Raw genomic sequence first — 22,274 nt, forward strand, 5'->3', positions numbered from 1 at the left:
AATATTTCCTTTGGTCATAAATGTCCCATAGGAAAACTGATCTGTATTCAACAATTTAATGCTGGGGTTGCTACTGATGCTTGGGTTTAACAGGTTTTATTAAAGTATCTTCATTATTTGGAAGAATAAAACAGTTCAGGTGATTTTGCACAATTTTGCACCACATAAGCAATACTGTTGTGGTCTGGTAAAGACTGTCTTACCTTTGTTTCCACAATTCAGGAAGAGCTGGGATGTTACAGTGTACTGGTGGAACTGCATAACCAGAAAATAAACTGGTAATCAAACACAAATATCTGTAGGAAAGGTCATCTTAGTTATCAGATACATATGCCCTTTTCCCTTCCACCAGCTTGCTGTTTTAATGGCTCTGGGATAGCACAGATTTGTGACTAATCCTTGCTTTGAATCAGCAGTGCCTACTGAGATAATTTAGGAATTGTTCAGAGGTTTAGAGGGATGGATGGTTCAGAATTAAAAAAAAAAAAAAACAACCTAGAAACAAAAAAGCCAAACAGACCAAAAGAGCTTTTCTATTACACCATCAAATCAATTACTTCTAATTCAGAAATTAAGTCATTCTTATTTTTCATAACTTGATCTTGAAGAAGCATTTTTACCATGTAACCCTTGCTTTTTCCTGTGTTTTTTTTTTTTTCCCCTAGGACTGAGTAGTGAGGGCAACTATCCAATCAATCCAGAATGAGATTCAATAAAGCCTAGATGTGTGGGCTCCCAGTGCTATAGGCAGCATAGCAAGTGCCACCTTATCCAAGGATATGAACATCACAGCCTTTGGCCTCACACCTCCACTTGGCTTGGTGGATTTGTGGCCATTTGTGGCCACAATTTCTGCTCCTTGTCAGCCTTTACTTCAGCCTGATGATGAGCCACATCTTGCTGCCAGAGTTGTTTTGTGCCACAGTCTAGGCTGTGGCACCTGGAAGATCCTCTCCACTGTGTGGTTTTGTGCCATGGATGGTTGTGGGGCATCCTGCATTGGAAGTGCTCTTCTGTGGCTGGAGGCCATCCTTCCTTTGGGGATATTTGAGGTAGGAGCAGGTTTTCTCATGAATCTCCAGCTTGTCCCTGCTAAAATGGGGAAACATTACCTTCTGAGTTGTGAGATGAAGCCTTCAAAGCACAGAATAGACAACAGTGTCACCAGGCAGGCTTCTTGAAAGGCTGAGCAGCTCATGTCTTCTAGTGAGGCAAATGAGTGATGTGGCCTGGATTTAGCTGTGCCTACCAGGTGATGATAGCAATTCATTGTGAAATGTTTATGATCCCAGAAACACGTACTGACATGCTGCACAGAGCAAGGGTTCTGTCACTGCACAGACTGGACAATGTTTTTTCACTCAATTAGTTTTTTCCTACAACCCCTGACTCCAGGTCCATTCAACTATTTCAGGTCACTTTGTAAGCAACCTGAAACCACACTCTACTAAATACAGCTTTCCTGGATATGTAGGTTCAGCACATTTTCTTGTTGCATGAAATCTCAGAAAGGCTATTAGTAAATCCTGACTTTGATTTTTCTTTTTAGAGTAGTTTACAATTTCAGATAAAATTCCACTTGCACTGGTAAAGGACTTAGTGTGAACTTGCAGCTCACTCTCTTTTGACTGGGTTATTTTATCTGTGTCAGTTTGTGGTATCTCATACCTGTTTTTCAGCTTCCAGTTCTGTAGCTCAAAGATTAAAATTTTAGGAGAGTAGTTTATTTGTAGAAGTTGCATCCTTTCTATTCATGCAGATATAATTTTCATATGAATATCAAGTATTTTGACAATCAGCTCCCAGATCAAAGCACACATCTCTAAAGAGTCAAGTATTAGCTCATGGAAATCATTGACCATGAAAATTGGGAAGATGGTATAGGACTGGTTAGCTGATAGATCCTAAGAGTATGTGGTAGGAAGAGGATTAGGCAGAAACCCCTGACTGATGGTATTTGGGGCAGAGTAGCTTTTGTGCTACTAACAGACATGATAGTTCTGCTAAATACTTTGTGTCCCCTCTCCTTCATGCTGCCCTGAGAATTCTTTGGAGAAGCAAAACATTACTAAGGACAGACAGAGAAAACTCAGAGCATTTTATGATAATTTGACTATAGACCCTGGACATCCTTCAGTGGGAATGGACATGCTTGAATTTCTGTGCATGAATATTTTTATGATATTGAATAAAACTCTGGAAGGAACTTGGCTGAATGCAGGGAATCTTGAGGCCCTATGCCATATCTCTTCCCTTCTGTGAGATGTATCCTACCCTATTTCTATTTCAAGGGGATTTTATGCAATTGTTTGGAAGCAGTGTGTCCTTGGAAGAACTGTTTAACAGCTCTTGAAAGAACAGTTTCCTTTCTCAGAGGGTATTTTTAGCCAGCTTAGACCCACAGCACATCAAAACCTGAGGAATGGACTACCCAGGACTTGAAGGATAGAGTTTTGTGTTGGTACCTCTGCCCTGTGGAAGTTGAAGGTAAATTAGGGTGAATTTGGTTTCCAGTATATATCAGAACATCTGTCACAAATCATGCCTGGCTACAGTAGCCTCTCAGATGGATCTCTGCAGCACAGTGGTACACTGGCCCTGCTTTTTTTTTTTTTTTTTTTTTTTGAGGTGTCCTCCATACCAAGGGCAAATAAAAAAATCTATAGATCTGCCTGCTTGTTGCTGTAAAGCTGCATGGTTAATTGATGTGTGGCCTAACCTTGTGCTTATACACAGTTTTGACATGTGAACTGTGTTCAGAATAAGCATAAGTGCATTCATCCTTTCCTTCAGTACAGGTGAAGGGAAGAATTCACTCCTGGAATGAACAGAAGAAATGTTGTTGCTGTTCATAACTGATAGAGAGATGGACTCGGAAAAATAGCTGGTAAATTAATATCAGGATTATGTTCACTCCCAGGCTGCTAAAAGCTGCACAGGTAGTCTCCCATCATTTCAGTGTACACCCACAGCAGAGAGAAGAGCAAGAACACCACCACATTACCCCAGGTTTGGTGCCACAGCACACTGAGTCTGGAGGTGACCTTCAGTTCTCATCCACATGATATCCCATATGCCAAAGCTCTCTTCCATTGTTTTACTTCAAGTTTGATCTCTGTGACTCCAAACCTGGAATATCACATGGTCAGCCACAGCCTATGAGGTCAAAGGAAGCATTAGCAGATGCAGTTACAGAGCCTGTCTTTGTGCTGACAGACACGGGTGTTCTTGTGCAGGACACTGCCTGGGGACAAGGCAGAGAAGGTGCAGTGACAATGTGACATGAAATTAGAGAGGGCAGCAGTGTTTGAAGACATTTCCCTTGAAGTTTTTCATCCAAGCTTCAGGCTTATCATTCTGCCATTAATATCAGTTATGCATCTTACTGTTGTTTGCATGGTATATAAATACCATGTTTTCACGACATGTAAAATTGCGTTCCCTTACTGATAGCAGTAAGGAATCTTGCAGAGAAGATTGCAAAGCACTTGTAAAAATCCTGATTATTGAATTAAGTTATAATGAAGTATGCTGAGGTTAGGGCTGGGGTTAAATGATTCCTGCTCTTCTTCTCCTGCTCTTTGCAGAGATGACATTGTTCCAGGGAGGGCTAAAATGTGAAGTTCTAACCCTCATGGAACCCCTTGGGCTCCAGCTGTATCTGGCTTGCACAATGCGAGAATAAAGACTGAAGAAAGCCCTTTTCCACTTCTGCTGCCCCTCTGCATCTCTTTAAGGATCAGATATGATTCATTATCTTCCCTGGGACAGCCTTCCCCTCATGTCCAAATGCCATTCAGCTCTTGGAGAACCCTGGTGTGAAAGCAGATTGCTTTAGTTAAACATTGGCAAGTGACCACATCCTGCAGCTGGGGGTCTGTCTGGGCTTCTGACCCCTTTTGCTTCTTGACAGAGGTTTTAAAAAGGGATTTAGTTTTGGAACTGCTGACTTCAGCTCTCACATCTATGCTTATGGCTTTATTAATGGTAGAGACGTCACATAAACTGTCATCTCCTGCTCTTGACTGCCCAATGTCAGGGTTGTCTCTGGAGATGTCTCTGTAGACAGGAAAGCAGGTGTTGATTCTTTGGGGCATTTGACTTTTAAATTTCCTCATCATCACCTTGCTTTCAAGGGCACTGTTACAGGGTTTGGTTACTTGTGTTGGTGCCCTTTCAGAAGGGCATCCTGCAGCACTGCAGGCTGCCTCTGCAGCCACCAGCCCAGAGTTGCTGGGCTTACAGGGTGATCAGTATGGAAAAAACTGTGTATTCATCTCTTTGTGCACCGTGAAACTTTCCATTTTACCATTCAAGCAGAGTTTAGCCCAAGTGGAGGGCTAACACAATTTCAATAGGAAGATAAAATTTATAATCTTAGATTCTTTTCTGATTGAGCTCTTTCAGTCTTTAGAGTGCTTTTTCATTGTCTAATGCTTCTTTGAAATAATAAAAAAAACCTAAACTGAATGAACAGTTATTAAGATCCTTTCCCATTTCCATCAGAAAGCTGATGATGTCTTATTAGTACAGAATACCCTTGTAATTTTCCACTTTCAGATTCTGCTCTCTACCTCTCCAAAATCACAGTAGAGAGTAGAGTAGAGCATTCTCTCCTTCTTACCATAGGAGTGAATAGTCCTTCCCTTCTGCAGGAGATCATTGTGGGGCTAGTGGGAGGTTATCTCACATGCCAGCTTCTGGAGGTTGAAATCAAAACTGAAAATATTTTTTGTAGTATTCTCTCTGCCAGAAACCAGATGTTCTGCCTTGTCACACAAAGGAATGCTTTAACCAATGTTTAAGAATGACTTGGACTTCTTTTTGGTATGGAAAGGAAGTTTTTCTTTTGCTTAGAACTGAGTTAATGGGGATTTCTTTTGGGGAGTTTGTTTTAGTTTCTATACTTTCATCCAGAACAGTTGGGAACAGTTGAGTTGGTTGTTATCAAATGGGTGTCCAGTGTCTTGTTGCTATGAACATATGAGGGTGCTTCCCACTGTATAGTCTCCATGTGTCCTGTACTCAGCAGCTCATGGGTTACTTCAGTGAAACATAGTATTTTTGTGTGTAATAGTTTTTGATAGATTTTGCTTCCTTCAGGTTTTTTATTGCGTCCTCAGCATTATTGATTAGCTCCTGAACCTCTCACTCAGCTCTTTATATTGAGCACAGTTTTCAAATCCAGGGTAGGTTTGCCACAGATATCCAGAAACTGCTCCCTGAAGCCACCTTCATGACATCAAACAGGTTCTGTATTGGAAACTATATTTGTTGCTTCCAAATTCTGTGAATGTTTGAAATACTAAGATTATGTGTAATGGAAAGCAAACCATAAATCTGTGGAGGTATGTGAATTTGCAGTGTTGGTTTCTGATAGAGATCCTGGCTGAGTGACAGGACATCTGGAATTATTGCACAATCTTCCCAAAGCAATTGCTGCCATATTTCACCTCTCTTTTGGGTGTTACTGTTGTCTCACTGTCTGGTGGGATACTCTCCTTGTCCCTAGCACAGCTGCAGCCCTTGCTTCCTTGTCCACTTCAGGTATGTAGAGGTGCTGCCAGTGCATTGCAGGCTGAGCAGTTTTGAAGGCAAAAGCATTGCTGCTGTGCCTCAGCACACACAAAATAGTGTGAGAAGTGGTGTATGTGCAGTGAACACCCCTCAGATGATCTGTCTATTGATTATACCAGTGCTTTACACTGAGGTGTCCCAGGAGGAAAAAATGAAACAGGAACTAGTTACAGCTCTGGAAGAAACAGGAACTCTGCTCTGTTGAGGAGAGCAGAGTTACTATTGTTGTATTTGAAGATCTGAAGAAAATGTATGTTAACAAACCATCTGAACTTGTGAAACTAATACTTAAAGCCTAATTACAGCAGATTATTTTTACACTCCATCATTTAATTCAAATTCTTAGAGATTTCACATGAAAAGTGCAGATACTCATCAGTTCTGCAAATGTGTAAGTAATTCAGTGTGTACTTACAGCCAAGACTGTTAAGGAAATGTTGCTTAATTAAACCTCATTAATACAGACAGATTTGTTTTTAGAACTTTTTCTGCTGCTCAAAACAATCTTAATTTATTGCTCATTCCTGAATGTTTAGAACAGATTTAGAGTTTTAAATGATTATCAATAAATATTAATTACACTGTGTATGGAAAGTTTTGGGGTTCTTTTCCCTGCATCTGTGAAATTTCTTTTGAAAGTAGTAGGATGACCTTATGCAAGTTGCTGGTGGAGCAAAGAACTGCAGCTGTAAGCAGATTTGGCTTAAGCATAAGATAACCTAACAAGTAGGAATAGATTTTTTTAACCTTGAAAAAGGGACTCATGAAATGTCATTTTTTTACATATTTCACTGCAGATGATGCTTATGGCATAAATTGTTTAGCTTAATAGTTGCAACAATGGGTTCGGAAATTGAATTGACCTCCAATATCTGTTCAGATGTAGAGCCCACCTCTCTTTGTGTATGGGAATGGAAAAAATGTGCAAATTGATAAGCTCCATCCATTTTTGAAAGATAAACTTCTCAAATATGGGTTTACAGTGTGGACATCACGCCTGCCAACGTCCTTCATGTTCAGCAGAGGCTGTGTGAGGAGGATTAAGTCATTGTGCATCCTCTCAGGTTTCAAAGATGCTTCACAGAAGGCAGAATTAGCTGCTGCTAGTCCAAACCTGGACAAAGTCCCCTTCTTTTGACCCCTGTCCGGCATTTGAGATCCTGGAAATGTTCCCACTGACGTAAGCATGAGTTGGGTAAAGTATTCAATCCACCTTAACATCACATCCTTATTTCTTCAACATTTTTTTACTTCAAAGCTTCCAGAGGCTGGGTTCCACTCTGAAGTTGGGAAACAATGCTCCAGATCGATATAATTACACAGTACACAATCTAAATTGGTGCCATATTTGTGTATTTCAGAAGAAAGAGCAAGTTGGCCTCTTCTAGCCCGTAAGATGCTGTAATTGCAGTAGTGGAAACAGGAAGCATAAAGGCTGAAGTCTGGTCCCTTCCCTGCAGTGTCTGAGTTCAGCCAGCATCCTGTGCCTCTCAACAACTGGCATAAAATGTGTCTTAGCAGAGGTCAGCACTGAGGAGACTGCTCCTAATACAGATAGAAACTCAACTGAAGGCAGAATGTGGCAACAGTTACCATGATTTCTCTCTTAGGAGACTGTCACAGATGGGTGGTTTAGGTCACGTAAGGAATCACTGCCAATGGTAGTAGCAGCAGCGGGTTTAATCTGAATTTGGGAAGGTGCATCTTGACAAAATTCAGTGGCAAGGTTCATTCTATGACTGGCTACACAGAAAAAGCCTGTGCTTTGCTACAGAGCAAACTTGGATTAGAACCAAATTTTAAATTATTTACATGGAGAACAAGGATGGAATAGGATAAAGATCTAAAAGGTAAGGGAGATGATCCCAATAAGTCATGGGGCTCAAAGAGGAACCCCTTGCTTTCTAAATTTCTGTTGCAGTGTAGGTGCAGCTGTGTCCAGTCTTAGTCCCTGGCTTGGTCAATGGATTATTTCTAAAGGATTTAATTGTAAAATGCAAGGAGTAGGACAGAGCATCTGTCTCCAAAGGTTGTTGAGCCTTTTTAAGCAATTTCAGGCCATGCTGCCAGCAGCAAGGAGGTGAATTTGTGCCTTTCTTCCACACTGCTTCAGAGAGATGTTCTGTTGTGATGTTTCCGAGAGAAAATTCAGTAAAGCAGATTAACCTCATTAATCACAGTGTGAAGAAAAACCCTGTCAGAGAATCTAGGCTTTATCTTTTGCTTTTTGAGACACTGAAAGGAGGAGAAAAAAAGACATCAGATGTATCAGTGATAGCACTGAGACTCAGAAATTGTAACTGGACTAGGGGAAAAAACCTTTACCATAAGTGCCAGAAGTCTGAATCTGAAAGAGGAACTTGAAAGGCAGACTGTCTGACCTTTTTTGCTGGAAAGGTCTGCTGTTCTGATCCTGTTTTCTTGCCATGGACCAAATTTTTATCTAGTTGTTTTTATTTCACTACTATCATATTCAAGTGTAAAAGGAAAATATATTATTAAATCTAGTGGGTTTGTGTTTGTACTTGTATAAATAATTCTTTAGCAAGCTATTTATTAGTTATTGCTACTGCACAGCATCAAGGGATAAAAAAGACTCCCAGTGTAGATACGCCTACACAAAGATTGTGTTTGTAAGGGAGCAGTAAAAATGGACACCAGCCTAACAGGTGCATGCCATGCCCACTATCTGGAATTTGTTATTTGAAGTTGTCTTGGTTTGAATTGCAACCTAAAACCAAAGTTCATACACATAAAGATATCAGTCTTATCAGAAAGAATCAGTTTAGCATATATTTCAAAATTTGCTGTACTGACAGCTCCTACAGCACTGATAAGTCTGCTGCATAGAGGTGAATTTTTCCTGTCAGCAAAAACATATGTAGACCTGATAGAGAAGGTAATGAAAATATTCATGGCAGTTTTGACCCACACTGCCACTTTTTTGTGCTGACCCTTCATTTATAAATGGATATGGGAAACAAGTGAATCATCATTTTGTGGTGGCAAGTATAAGGTTCAGCTTCCAGGCTGAAGTGCGTAGGTAATTAGTTATTTACGACAATGCTCTTTCGGAGTGAGGGCAGACTGCATTTGTGTGTTTCACTGCATGGATTATGTTGTTGTCTTTAAATCAAGAATTTGAGAAGGGCAAGTTTGACTACTGTTTTACAGGGTAATCAAACACAGGAAGCCACAAGAGCTTTCTCAAATCCTGCAACCTCAATCTCTTGCATTTGCCTGATATTGCCTTGCAGAAGATATTAGGCATAGCTGAAGTATGGTTTCTGATCCCAGCCAAAATCAATGGAATCAGCTGATCTCTTCTGTCATTGATTATGTGCAGATTGAAAGCCATAATTAGGCCCTGCTGTAGATTAAAACCCAATACACTGTTATGGGCATCTTCATTTTGATTTTAGAGCTTTATATTTCTATTGGAGTCTGTTGGCCTGTTGAGCAATAATACCATTTACTGTGAGACACATGTCAGAGCCACAGCTGAATAAATGCAACTTCTACACTATGAAAGCAGATTTAAAGCCAGACTTCCTCATATTAACAAGACTTCATGACAGCTAGTGCTGACTTGTAGCGCATCACAGACAGTACAAATACCTGGTACAGTTGCTGGGAGTTATTTGCATAACATATTGAGGACAGAGAACAGCTCCCACAAATTTTACGTATCATCAATTGCCTTTATTTTTCTAGCTTCAAAGCAACATGCCTTGCTTTTCTCCTGAAACACACCTGTAGGTAGAGGCCAATATTTTACTAAAATTAGAGACAATTGGATTTTTTTTACCTACCTGAGCTAAAGAAGTGCAATTTGACATTTCAGTTGGATATATGCACATCCAAAGTGATATATATAAATCATAACCACCCAGTTACTGCATTTTCTTTATGAAAAAAAATACTTATAACACTATACTTGAACAGCAATAGTCACATCTTTTTTCTAACTAAGTGGTCATCTGATGAGTTAAGCAGTTAGTTCTGGGTATAACCAGAACTCCGGAAATAAGTTTTGGAAGCATTTTCCTAATCAGTTTTTGTGTACAGAGTAGGCATGAGCTCAAACAGCCTGTGGCAGCAGTTTCTGTGCTCATAGTCTGTTGTGGTTGCCCAGCAGTGAGGAGGGCATGGCAGAGGGGGCCTGTTCCAGGGATTTCACTGAGATTGTGAAAGGATGTCTCTTTACCCCCTTGGACTCATGCAGTGTCTACTGCTGCTGTTTTTCTACACATCTCTGGGATGCTGGGAGAATTTCTGTGCAGATTTGTTGCCAGTTCCATGGCAGTTGGATATCCAGGTTTTGTCAGTCAATGGTATTTGACAATTCAGTGGCTCTCCTGTTCTATAATTGTATTCAGTAAAGGAGAGGCACTGTCAGAATAGATGATTATAGCTCTGAATTACTTGGAAAAATGAATTTAGAGGGAATGGAAGATGGCAAAGATGGAAGCCATCTGAAAATAAAGTATTTTTCAAAGGAAAATTAAGAGGCAAACTTTCAAATAATGAAAGTATCAATAAATTGAGATAGAATTAAATAGAAAATAACAAGACTATGTTGGAAATAATGCTGAGGCTGTTGAACTATGTGCATGAGGTATTTTCTGGGATTATTTGCCCTTACTGGGATAACAGGAGGCAGCACTGTTGAAAGAGGCAGAGGAGCAGCCACAGTACAGAGAACCCAAAGACAGTTGGGGTGGAACAGAGCTGAAATAAAAACCAACCTCCCAAAAAAACCAGATACTTTACCAACTACATCTGCACTTTGGCTGCTGGATGTGTCTGGAGGGCTGGTGGCAGAATGCACTTCAGAAATCCAGTGCCAAACTGAGTGCAAACATCACTTCCTTAAATGGATTTTTATTCTTATACCCCCATGAAGGAATACAACTCTAATCAATGATATTGAATTGCAGATTTGGAAAGCAAAAAGGGAGAAAGAAGTTGATGACATTCCTGGGGTTTTTTAACATTTGAAGGAAATCTGTTGTACTGGGGAGGTGTGGACCACTACAAGTAGGCACATTTCTATTTTGTTTTAGCAACCAGATCATTACCATATTTCCAAAAGCCACAGTTCGTGCTCTGGGGGAAAAATACAAGATATCATTTACATGCCAGCTGTACTACAATGTTTGTCACTCTTCTCAATGCAGAACCACTACCCTTTTTATTTTCTGTAACTTTTATAAACTGATACAGAATAGGATTTTATGGAGGGAGAGTCAGATGAAAAGGAAGTAAGGTAAAACTTTAATTTTTGTTATAAGAGAGCATCTTCTTAGTTTCAGCAAGCAATCTCCATCTGTGTTTTTCCAGGAGGCTGTTTCTTTAAAAAGATGTTTTCCAGATTGATTGGTATCAGGTGTTCACTGCCATGTGCTGCAGGTGTTACCATGGTGACCACTCCACTCCTTTAGGTAGGATGTCAGCAGCTGTAATTGTGCTTTAAAAATCCTGTGTGCAGTACCATAACCTGCATGGAAATAAGCTGCAGCCTTGCTCAGACACAAGTCTGTCTCTGAATTTGCTGATTTGTGACTGCAAGCCACAGAAGACTGTAGGCTGATGTTTGGGGGAGATTTCTTTCCTTTCTCCCTTTCCATGTGAGAAACAGGCACAATAGGCTCTACAATATAAAGGGAAAGATTAAATTCTTCTAGCCACGCTTTGTCCCCAGCCTCATTTGAGTCTGTGGCTCTTTCTGGTCTCAGGCCAGGAGATAAAGCAGGTTGGAGCTCTACTGTGTCTATGTGGCTCTGCTTGTGTCTGCCTTCTGCTGGGGCACGTGAAAAAAGGTGGTTTACTGACACACTGGTGTCTGTGTGGCTGTACTCCAGACAGTGGCAAGCCTGAAATGCTTTCTCTGCCTTTGGCAAATCTCTGACCAGAGATTAAAATTGCATTACCCTTCAAAACATTGCTTGCTGACTCTTGTGTTTCATGGGTCCTAATGCTGCAACCACACACTTGCCTTTTTACAGTGCAGCTGGCAGCAATGCTACACTTGTTCCTTAGCTTCTGCAGGGTTAGGGATGCAGGTGCCCCTCTTCCTGCTGTGTCTGTGCAAAGGTAGTTTGCCATTTTGGCTGCCTCATTCTGTAGATGCCTGCATTTCTGCATCAAGCCAAGTTGAAGTTGACACAAAGAAAGTAATAAGATTGCAATGCTTATTATTAGTTAAGATGGAAGGTAAAGAGAAAAGTTGGTAAAGAGTGAGGAACCTATAAGGATGCACTGAAGGTCAAGAGGCAAAGGCTGAAAGCGTAGCAGAGTCAGAGGCTATTGTGCATCCTGCCCCAAATTCCTCTGTATCCCAGCTACTGTTTCTCAGCAACAGCCAAAAGCCCCAGGTCCTATGGATTCCCTTGGATTCCTATGGATGCCCTTATGCAGGATGATATACTGGGAACCCTGTTTTTTCTAACTGGCTGTATCTTTGCTCTGTTAGTCTCCTCATAGAGCACAAGACCACAGCCCTACAAGAACAACCCAGTCTGTTGCAGGAGATCAGGTGGCAGGGTAAAGTCTTACTGTTAGAAAAGTAAATTTGCCCAATTAAATAAATCTTTCTGATTAAGTCTTTCACATTTCTTTAATTTTAATGGGGCTCAGTCCTTTAAGTTGCCAAAAAGCTTTACCTCTCCACAGCAGAGGTAGAGAATTGTGGATATCAGCAGTGCTCAGTACTCTGCAGAGTTAAGAACAGAAACTTGACCATTTGGACCTTCTGTGTCATGGTAGTCTCTCTTAAGCCTCCAACTGCTATTTTGAAAGACAAAATTAGGAAATAAGATGAAATAAGTATTTATGGCCCCAGTTGTACAGAGTGCTTAAGAATTTTTTTTTTAAGGAGGCAGCTATGAGAACTGGACATGCAATCAAGTGCTCATGTGTACTGGAGCTGTTCAGTACAATGGTGTGTAGTGCTACACTTGGATTTCAAATGACATTTGATTGTATAGTGTGCTTCTGTTTATTGATTTTACATTTTCCTCTATTTGAGTTATCTTTTGCTAGGTATTAAGTGGGCTCTAATACCAAAAATAAATGGAACACCTACACATAGCTGAAGGTGAGTGTAGTTAGCAGTTCTTAGGTCAACATTATCATGTCCCCACTGTATTAAGTATGTGCCTTGCAGCTGGGCATCTTTTAGAAGCCACGGCTACTCCAGGGTTCAAATTCTTGAACTGAAATTTCCCATTGGCTTTTAATTAGATGAATAAATGAATGTGCAATCAGTGAGCTGTAAGGAAAATTTCCAAATATGGAAACAACTAAACCAGACCCTAATGCAGTCATCGAGCAGTTTGGATAATTAAATATCAAAAACAGATAAAGAACAAAAGAAGTCAGGCTTTGTATAGCATAGAGCATCAACATTGATATGAAGACTGACTGAAACCTGAAGGGATGGTAAACAAGAGCATCTGTCCTTTCAAACACCACATTTATTAATAAATAACAAGCATTTTAATGGCTTGCTTTGCATCTAACTGTATAAATAAAACTGGAAAATGTCAGCCAAAGCTGCTGCAGACAGCAGAATCTAACACTGAATCCTTTGGCATAAAAGTGAGAGCTTCCATGGGTGGTTCCTTAGTGGAGAAAAGAAACACAGAAAGTGATGTAACTTACTAATTATTGACTCATTCTTCATGTTTTTACTTCTGTTTTCCTGATTCCTTCCTTCTTTGTGGGGAAGGGCTTCCCCTTCTGCTTTTACTGTGTTCCTCTAAGCAACAGAAACACGCAACAGAAAACCATCTGGAAATTGGACTTGGTGCCAGCCCTATTGAGAATAAAAAAGCTGATTTTTGATGCCTGATTTGGAGTACCACATGCTCTGTTCTATATGTCTCACAGCTGAACTGGAAATCTGTCACCATGCCCAGTTTCCAAAACATGGAGACTCTTACAATATGGATTTTTGCTCTATCAGTGGAGAGTTGCCCATCTTTCTCACACCTCTTGGGGTGAGCAGCTCAACCTGAAAACTCTTGGTAACTGCAACCATCTTACCCTGCTCTGTGCATTGCCCACAGCAAACTAAACTTTACTCATTGAGGGAGGCATAACAACATCCTGGGCAGCACTCATTAGACGTGGTGTGTAAGATGGTCCAGTTTTGCTTCTGCCTCACCAAAAGGATGTTGATAAACTGGAGCAGGAGTTGGTCAGGAAGGAACACTTGAGGAGATGATGAGGGCCTGGGACTTGCTCAGCTTGGAGAACACGTGGGGGGACCTATGACCAACCTTCTCTTATGCTGCTGAGAAGGTGGAGGCAGGCTCTTTACAGAGTTGCACAGCAGGAGAGCAAGAGACTGGTGATGAGAGACTATGGTTATGAAATAGAAGAGGACAGATTCAGATCTGAGGTAAGGAAGATTCTTTTCTTCATGATGACAGTGAAACCCTGGCACAGAGAGGTTGTGGAGTTCCTATCCTTGAAAATATTCAATAGCTGAAAGGACAAAATCCCCGAGAAGTGTGATCTGAATTAGTTATTGACTTTGCTTTGAGTAGGAGGTTGCATTAGGTGAGGCAGTGAGTAGGTGACCTCCTGAGGTCATCTCCAACCTGAATTATTCTATGATTTTATAACACTGAGATTTCAGCCATGATTTGTCCTCTACTTTGGACTCTGACCCAGTCACCTCCTCCTGTCCTGCTCTCAGAGACCTACAAGCAATGCAGGGTAACACTGCTGTACTCCACCAAGTGACCACTTGATGACATGATGAAAAGTGTGCTGGTTTTGAGATGTGGACAAACTCCCATTTTGACAAAACTCTACCTTGTCTTCATAAGAGAGTGGCTTAGCCAGGTTTAGGCAGCTCTCCCAGCAAGAAAATGTTTGCTTTCATTTCAGGCTGCCATCTATTTTATTTAGAATGATTCTTTGTTGTCATTTACATTGCTGCTCATCTGGAAGCAGGTATTTGACTTTTCAAAATGGTGGCTGGCAAGAAGCCACAGCAGTAATTAGCAGGAAGGCAAAACAGAATTCCAACATTTAACTGAAGTATTTTAGTATTACAAAAGGGGTATTTTCTGCTTCAGCAAATGAAGAAATAATACTGTCTGGTGTTCCAGCCTCAAGCAAGTTCAAAGAACTTGTATACAGGGTCCAAAATAAAGTGGAGCAATTTCTGGGAGCAGAAAATGAGCCAAAGACTGTGGATACATGTTCATTTAGGCAAAAAGACAGATGGAAAAAGAAAATTTAAGCCACATACAGCAAACCCAGGTGTCATTGGCAAGAGACTGAGTGACTTCTTGCATGAGAAAAGTGTAAAACATATTTCACACCCAGTCAACACCTTGACTGATTCTGTGCCAGAGTTCAAACCTATGCCAGCCTGTCCCTGTGGCCTTGTAAATCTGCTTGGGGAAGGAGATGGTTATGACCAATGCTGAAGTTTAAGAGTTTAAGCTACTGATTTCTACCTGACTACCTCATCCATTTTCTCCCATCTGAACAAAATAACTTTGTTTTGTTTTCAAAAGATTTGAAAGAGTTGATTGTTATTTTTTTTTTCTTCCAGTATACAGACATTTTAGCTTATTCCTAAATTTATTGGTGTTGAAATTCTGAAGCAAGCATCAGTGGGTTGTGGCCTCTGAGAAGCCACCAGAGTCTGCTTCCTCCCAGACCTTTCTTCATGTCTCATGTACCCCATCTGTTCAGGAAACACTCAGTAAAGTCAGGCAGAATTCCTTGCTTTGATTTAAATAGGTTTTTTTTTTTAGTTGTCCCAGAAGCAGTGACCTTAATTCATTTCTTTATGCAGAACTCCTTTTTAGAAGACTAAACAGAATAAAGTTGAACTACTTTTTACTCTTCCTAATGATATTACTTGTTCCCTTCTCCTCCTCAGTTGACTTTGAGAAATGCTCAGAAAGCTCATTCTTTTCTCCAGCAGCAGAGTCAGAATTCATACAGAATGGGCAGATGCAAAGACATCATCCAACGTGTGCCTATAAGTTGTCTGAAATAATGACTTAATAATAAATCTGAAATAATGTTAGGAAAATTCTGGAATTTATTTTCTTTCCTAAAACTGAGGGAGCTGCAAGGTCAAATTTCTAATGTGGATTAATTAGTATAAAGTTTCTAAAATTGTTTTGAAGTATATGGCAAGAACACTTCTTTTTTTGGCAGCTGTTGAATGCTTGGTATTGCATTTTTGCCCTAAAAATGTTACTTTGAAGAGGAAACTTGCTAAATTGGCTTACAATAAGGAGAGCAAAGAGTCTCTCCCAGAAAACACAGGGCCTTGAGTTGACAGAGAGGTGAAATGACAAGTTTGTCTATCCGAAGTCACTTCATTTCTTCCAGTTATGGCACTTGAGAATTCGTGTTCACTGTTTCGTAGAAGTTGCAGAATTCACTAACTTTAAATTCAGTTACTAACTTGGGATGTACCTGAGAATTCTCTCCAAAGAGAAGCCATGTGAACAAGGCTTTCCAGAACTTGGGCAAATGAGCTTTCTGTTTGGTGAGGGGAACAAAACAAGGGCCATTTTGTGGTGTGTGCTGAAGGACATGTTGGTATCAGTTCAGCCCTCACTGTGTGATGATCCAGCTCTTGAACTTGATGTGGTTTGTCATTGTTTGGGGATTGAGGTGACAGCAGGAGACACACAATAAACACAAAAATTGATGCCCAGGGAGTCTACAATAATTGCATAAATAACTTCTGCTTCTTTTGTTTGTGGTCTCTTTATCTCTAGAACTGTGTGTGTCTAACAGCTTACCCTCATCTCCTTTAGTATTTTCAGAATTCTAACTCCAGTATTCTTTACAAACTAATGTATGCCATGCACTTAAACTTCACCAAAGGCTGGCAAGAGGCATAAGACTTTTTTTCCTGAGTATATTTGTGTTAAAACTGTCTAATTACTCTTTCCAGTGTAAACAATCACTGTTTGAGTTTGGTACATGCTAATAATATAAACAACTGAAAACTGACACTTTAATGCTGTTGCTTTCTTTATAGGCATTGTAACTCCTCACTGGCAGGGAGTCACCATTCCCCCAGGGAGATCAGAAAATCAAACTATTAGGTGTGGTGAGTCAACATAGCATGTAAAAAGAGAAATAATTACAACTATCCTGTCATCAAAATCAGCAAATGTTTTGTGATTGATCTCATTCACTTCCAGTTGCAAGAAGCATATAAATGTCATAAGATGCTTTGCCACTCTTGCCCCCAAGAGAACAGTGTCTTGTTGGGGTCCTTTTTTGTGCTCTATTAGCATTTTGGTAACGTAATGTTGGCAATACAAGGGAAATATTATTTCAGAGAAACATTCAGCAGTTCCTTGCATCATAGTCAATGTTATTAGTGTCAAGTCTTACTTTAATAAACAATGTTTTGGTTTGATTTTGTTTTGGTTTTGCTCATGTTTGGTTTAACCCTTGCTGAAAGTTCTGTGCTTCTGACAGTTTTTAGCTTCCAGTTTTTAGCTGGGAGCTAAATGGAGAAAAGGACAGGTAAGAATTCATTGCTTGTGGGGAGAAAACAAGCACAGTCATTATAGTACTCAGCTGGAAATGTAGAAGTTATGAATGTTGGCCTGGTTCCAAGGCCTCTTCTTGTATAAGAAATAGTCACCACATAAATTAGAGAAACAGGTTTCTTTAGGTTACAAGAATAATATTTTTGCTTTGTATTTTCTGACAAATGCCAGTCCTGACCACCAAATTTTGTGAAATGCTGGATGTTTGTTTGTTTGTTTGTTTTTTCACTCAGTAAAAGCATTGCCTTAGAGGTTAAAGTGTAAAGACTAAGGCAAAACTTGTGTTGACATTAAAAAAAAAACCAAAAAAAAAACCACACAGAATTTTAGTTACAATGCTTTTGCACAGTGGAAAGTGCTTTTGCCCAACTTAATTTCTTCCCTGGGGATCAAAGCATTCACCTAGAGACAGCAGCTCTAGGCAGTTTTTCTTCAAATCCCAAGTTTTCAAAAGGAGGAATGAGTTGTGCCTGGTGGTTTGAAGGAGTCGTTGCAGAGGTGATGATTTCTTTATCTGCTGAAGTGAGCAGTGAGTAGATGCAGGTGCTGCCTGGCAACCCAAAGCAGGGAAAAGTGTGATGGGTGGGATCCCCAGGCAGGCCCTTCTCCCAGGTGTTACCTGTGGGTTAGTTCCAGGTGGCTCTTCCTTCATCTATGAAATCTGTAGGTTGAAGTAATTTTCTGAAGCATCAGCTTGGGAGAAGAAACTTTGGCATCTACTTCTTCAGCTTGGCTTGTCTGTACTTTGCAGATCTGCTGCTACCTGAAACAAAGGTGGCACAGCACCTGTCATACATAGACATGTTCTTGGCTGAAGAATGAAGAAAATCCACTCCCAGATGCTGTGAAGAATTGTGATGTGTGAAACAAGAAAAAAAGGCACAATCAGTGCCAGGGACAATTCATGACAGTCCACAAAAGGTTTTACTTTGCAAATGGATTCTTGCACTGGGCTTAACTCCACCTTTATTCACTTTAGACAAAGGTGTGGGTTTATTCCTTCTAGGATAACCCCAAACAGTTTCATATCCAATGAAATTCAGAGAACTTTTCATCCCTAATTATATCACCTTAATGGCAATGGCAAGAGCATTCAGAGATAAAAGAAATTAGATAACACATCTCCTCAGACATCAGTGCAGGGATATCCACACCTAGTAATACAAAATTAATGCATGATACAAATAAGCTGAAGTGCCTTTATCTGTGTCTCATAAACCTGAGAACATTCTGGACATCAATCCAATAATATATTTCGTGGTCTAATTTTGATTTCTTTAAAAATTTCATACAAGATAACTTGTTTGGTCTTGAAGAAGACTTACCTGAGCTTCTCAAATGCACTAAATTCAAGTTCAGAATACTTTGTTCATATGTTAACAAATCAATAAATAGAACTTCTTATTGTTGAAAAAGTCAGCAAGTAAGAATCTCAGAAGTATTATCTGAGAAATAAATGTCTTGAAATGCAGAAGTGGTTTCATAAATGATGATGTGCCAGGGTGGACTTTACACTGCCCAAGTATGTTTGGGAGACTCTGAATGCACTCATTGCTGAATGACTAACAAAGTTTATCCAAGCTTACAGCAAATAACCTGTCCTTGCATATGTAATGGACAAGCTTTCATTAAAGCCTCCTGCTGTGTGTTAGGAAGCTCTTAGATCATTATTTTATCTGGCACCAAGCCACTTACTAAACTTCCAAGTGTGAAAGTTTGATTTTCAAGTCACAGTTTTGGAAGCTGCAGTAACTGCTCAGAAAAAAAAAATCTATCCTTTAGCTGGTAGAAGCTCTGAAGAGCTGCAAAGATGTGCAATATATATGATTTTGTTCTTCAGAATAGAATAGAGAGAAGCCATCAACAGGTCTTTTGTATGTGCATGGTGTTTTCTTCCTCTCTTCAGCGCTTAGATACCTAAAGCAGCTAAAATCAATACCCAAAATGTCAGGTTTGAAAGGGCATGTGTGCAAAGAAAGCATTTTGGGCTAAGAATGTGGTTTAAAGCAGTGACTGTACTAACAATTTATCCAGTAATGTAGTAAAAGCATGGGTTTTGGTCTTCAAGTGAGCAACAGATTTGGAACAAGGCAGCATTTTAACTTGAGATAACATTCACAATTTGATGCTTCCCTGCTGATACCAGGCATGATTTAATGAAGGGGGGGATGATGGAAGGGAAGACAATAGCTTGGGAAAAGGGCTAATGGTGCTGTTGCCATTGCATTACCCCATCTGGGCTGTGTGTGAGCATCAGCATGGCATCAACCACGTACCTCCTTTCTGAGACTGTAGAACAGGTAGTGTGTCTCTGATAATATTTTCTGTCTCCTCTGATAACATTTTCTGTCTCCCTGTATGCATATTACTTTCTTCAGATCCTGGTTCTTAATTAGAAATCCATTCTTGCTTTGCCTTGCCAGCTGTACTAAAATAAATGAAGCATATTTTGCAGCTAGTGGCCAAGGACAGGTACATCACTGAATTTTCTTCTGGATGATGTTAATTGAGCAAAACCAATAAAACAGGTATAGCTGATATGCACAAGAAGAAAACTAATTTTACAGAGTGCTAAAAGCTTCAGGCAAGATTGTGGTTTTCTTGTAAATGTGCTGTCTTTATTGTATTAGCTACTGTGGCAGAAATGTTGAGGTGGAAGCTGAAAAGTAGCACAACTTATTTTGAAGTATTTTGAAATCAAATAATCTTTCTGTGATGAACCCATATCTACTTCAAAATGCTGACCTTTGTTAATACTCTAATAACTTTCTGGATTAGCATTTTTATTACTAGTAAATGTGAAACAAGCAGGAACTCTCTGAGCCCTTCACAAAGTTTGTACTGTTTCATGAAGTGATTTCATTATTTCTCAACATGAAAGTGCAGTGAAAAGAATATTCTTCCAAGAGAGAATCTGGGGAAGGAAAGGTTATACTTGCCAAGAGCTGAATTGTTGAATACATTTGTATAGATTTTAGTGTGGTTTTATATTGTACCCAAATTATTACATAAGTTGCTTGAAGGCTAAATTAATATAACCATTTAAAGAAACTGATTTCTTTTTAAACCTTCTTTTCCACTCTACATTAAATATTTGAAATAGAGATGGCACTGCACAGAAAAGGAATATGTATGTAGGCAAATTATTTTCTATTTCTTCTACCTCACTTTATGTGTCCACTGACATTCACTGAAATTTCCCTTTTGCACTCTAGTAAATAAGTAACCAGCTGATGTGAACAGTTCGTGGTAAGACCCCGATCTCAGTAGCCCCAGTGCACATCTAGAGAAACATAACACCTGTGGGATTGCTTTAGATTTACAGAAGCTGAATTTTATTCAGCTTGGATCTTCTGTGTTGGAAGAAACTTATTCAGTGGTAAATAAATCCCCACCTCCTCTCCAGCCCCCTCCATTTGTAAGTGAGTGGCTTTTGAAAAATGTCAGATAGGGGCAACTTTGATTTGGTACCGAACATTGAATCATTTCCTCCATGAAGAAGTTAATTTTCCCTGATTGTTTCTTACCTTTCTTTTCCCTGCTACTGACATACATGGCACACAAGATATGTGTGGCTTCAAATTGCTACAGCCTTTCTGATTTTTACAAGCAGGGAGGCTTTTCCAGTGGCAGTTTGCTTCTTTGGTAGTTAGGTGATGGCAGGTTATTTTTCTGGAGACAGTGGAATCTGGAGCTGCAGTGGCTTTCTCCTGCAGCTCATGCTGGCCCCTCGAGGCTGTGGGGCTGAAGGCATACCTGAGCCATGAACATTAAGGTACTTAGCATTTGGGGGGGCAGAGCTGTGAAAATTGCCAAGAAGCCATACTAAATGACCCTTCTCTTGTAGGCTGCTTGATTCTTCATCCAAATCAACTAACAGCTAATACAGAATCAGGCAGTGTGGTTATTTCCAACTCGTCTTCTTCTCTGCTGTGAATCTGTGTTTAGATGCTGAAATATGAACTCTGTTTCAGCTGTTTGCTGTAAATGTGTTGGCAAGGCAGTATTTATCTCAGAGCAGTGTGAAAGCAGTTTTTATGCCACAGTTGAGTGTTCTCTGTTTGGATAGCAGAGTGCCACGGAACAGCCACGGCTTGTTGCTTACTCGGTGTCCAGGCAGCAGTTGCCACCTTTGGGGTGAACGTAACAGCACTGCTGGTGCAGAGAGGTTTGCCTTCTGTTAGGAGAGGATGGAGAATGCCTTTAATGGCACTGTTAAGGGTTTGGTTTTGTACCAGAAGTGCCTTGAATTAAAAGGCTGAAGTCCAGAAGTCTACCTGCATTGCATGCTCTCCTGTATGTGAATTTGCAATCTGTTCATTTATTTTAAATGCATGCAAGTTTATCTTCCTTCTTGGCAACGGTTCAGCTTTCCCTTGGTGTTTTTGCTGTAGTCAGCTGAGAAGACAGACATTGAGATCACTTTCCAGTTGTTTCTGGCTGTCTGTGGTATTCATCAGCCTCTTTTTCCTGTAAGTAGCTTTTTTCTTATGCTCTCCGTTGCTGTTTTGTGTTCTGTATCTCTTTTGAGCTGTTTTAAAAACATTTTAACAGGGTTTCATTAGCATTTGCCACTCCTAAAGAACTTAAATTAACAATCTGTGCTTGTTTTCTTACTACTTTGAACAGACTAAGCAAACAGAGAAGTTCCCCTTTATTTAAATGTTCATAGCCTTGCCAGTGTTCTCCTGCTGCTGAGTTTTACACATTGTGGGGATCATCCTTGTCTTTCTAGGCTCTCCTTTGAAACACTAGAGATAGCTTATTGTTTGGTATAATAAATGTGGTTAGATTAAAAGCCAAAAACCCCTCCATATTATATGTTAAAATTATGTTCTTTGGCTGTGACTATTAGTGTGTTAGGGAGTTCCCTGCTGAGAAGCATAGAAATGAGTTCAGTTTCTCTGTGGTGCATCTTTGCCTCCTTCAGAGAGGAAGAGGCATTTGTTGGGTGAAACTATTTATTTGGCACTTAAAATGCAGAGTGTCAGGTCAGCCCCTGCAGAGACATCTGTATCAGAGCCAAGTTTCTGGAGCTGTTTTTGACCATGAGGAGTCTGAGATGGAGTACTGGACACAAACAGCTCTGAACTGAGCAAGAATAGCTGGTTTTGCTTGTCCTTGGCCTTCACACAGTCATCA

At 40.1% G+C, this 22,274-nt stretch overlaps 1 protein-coding gene across 5 annotated transcripts in view; it reads left to right on the forward strand.

Moving 5' to 3' along the window:
- PKIB (cAMP-dependent protein kinase inhibitor beta) overlaps positions 1–22,274 on the forward strand; it is a 53,079-nt gene that overhangs the window by 11,863 nt on the left and 18,942 nt on the right. The window contains exons 1-2 of one of the 5 annotated variants that reach the window (XM_079297757.1): positions 21,302–21,428; positions 21,527–21,604. The exons of 2 other annotated variants lie outside the window; for them this stretch is intronic. The gene's annotated coding sequence lies outside the window, so the exon portion shown is untranslated. Of the gene's footprint in view, positions 1–21,289; positions 21,429–21,448; positions 21,605–22,274 lie in introns of those variants that run through there. 2 more of the 5 variants (XM_079297758.1, XM_079297756.1) reach the window with 2 other exon arrangements.

Source organism: Erithacus rubecula (assembly GCF_903797595.1).
Source record: "Erithacus rubecula genome assembly, chromosome: 2".
In the NCBI taxonomy this organism is placed as follows: domain Eukaryota; kingdom Metazoa; phylum Chordata; class Aves; order Passeriformes; family Muscicapidae; genus Erithacus; species Erithacus rubecula.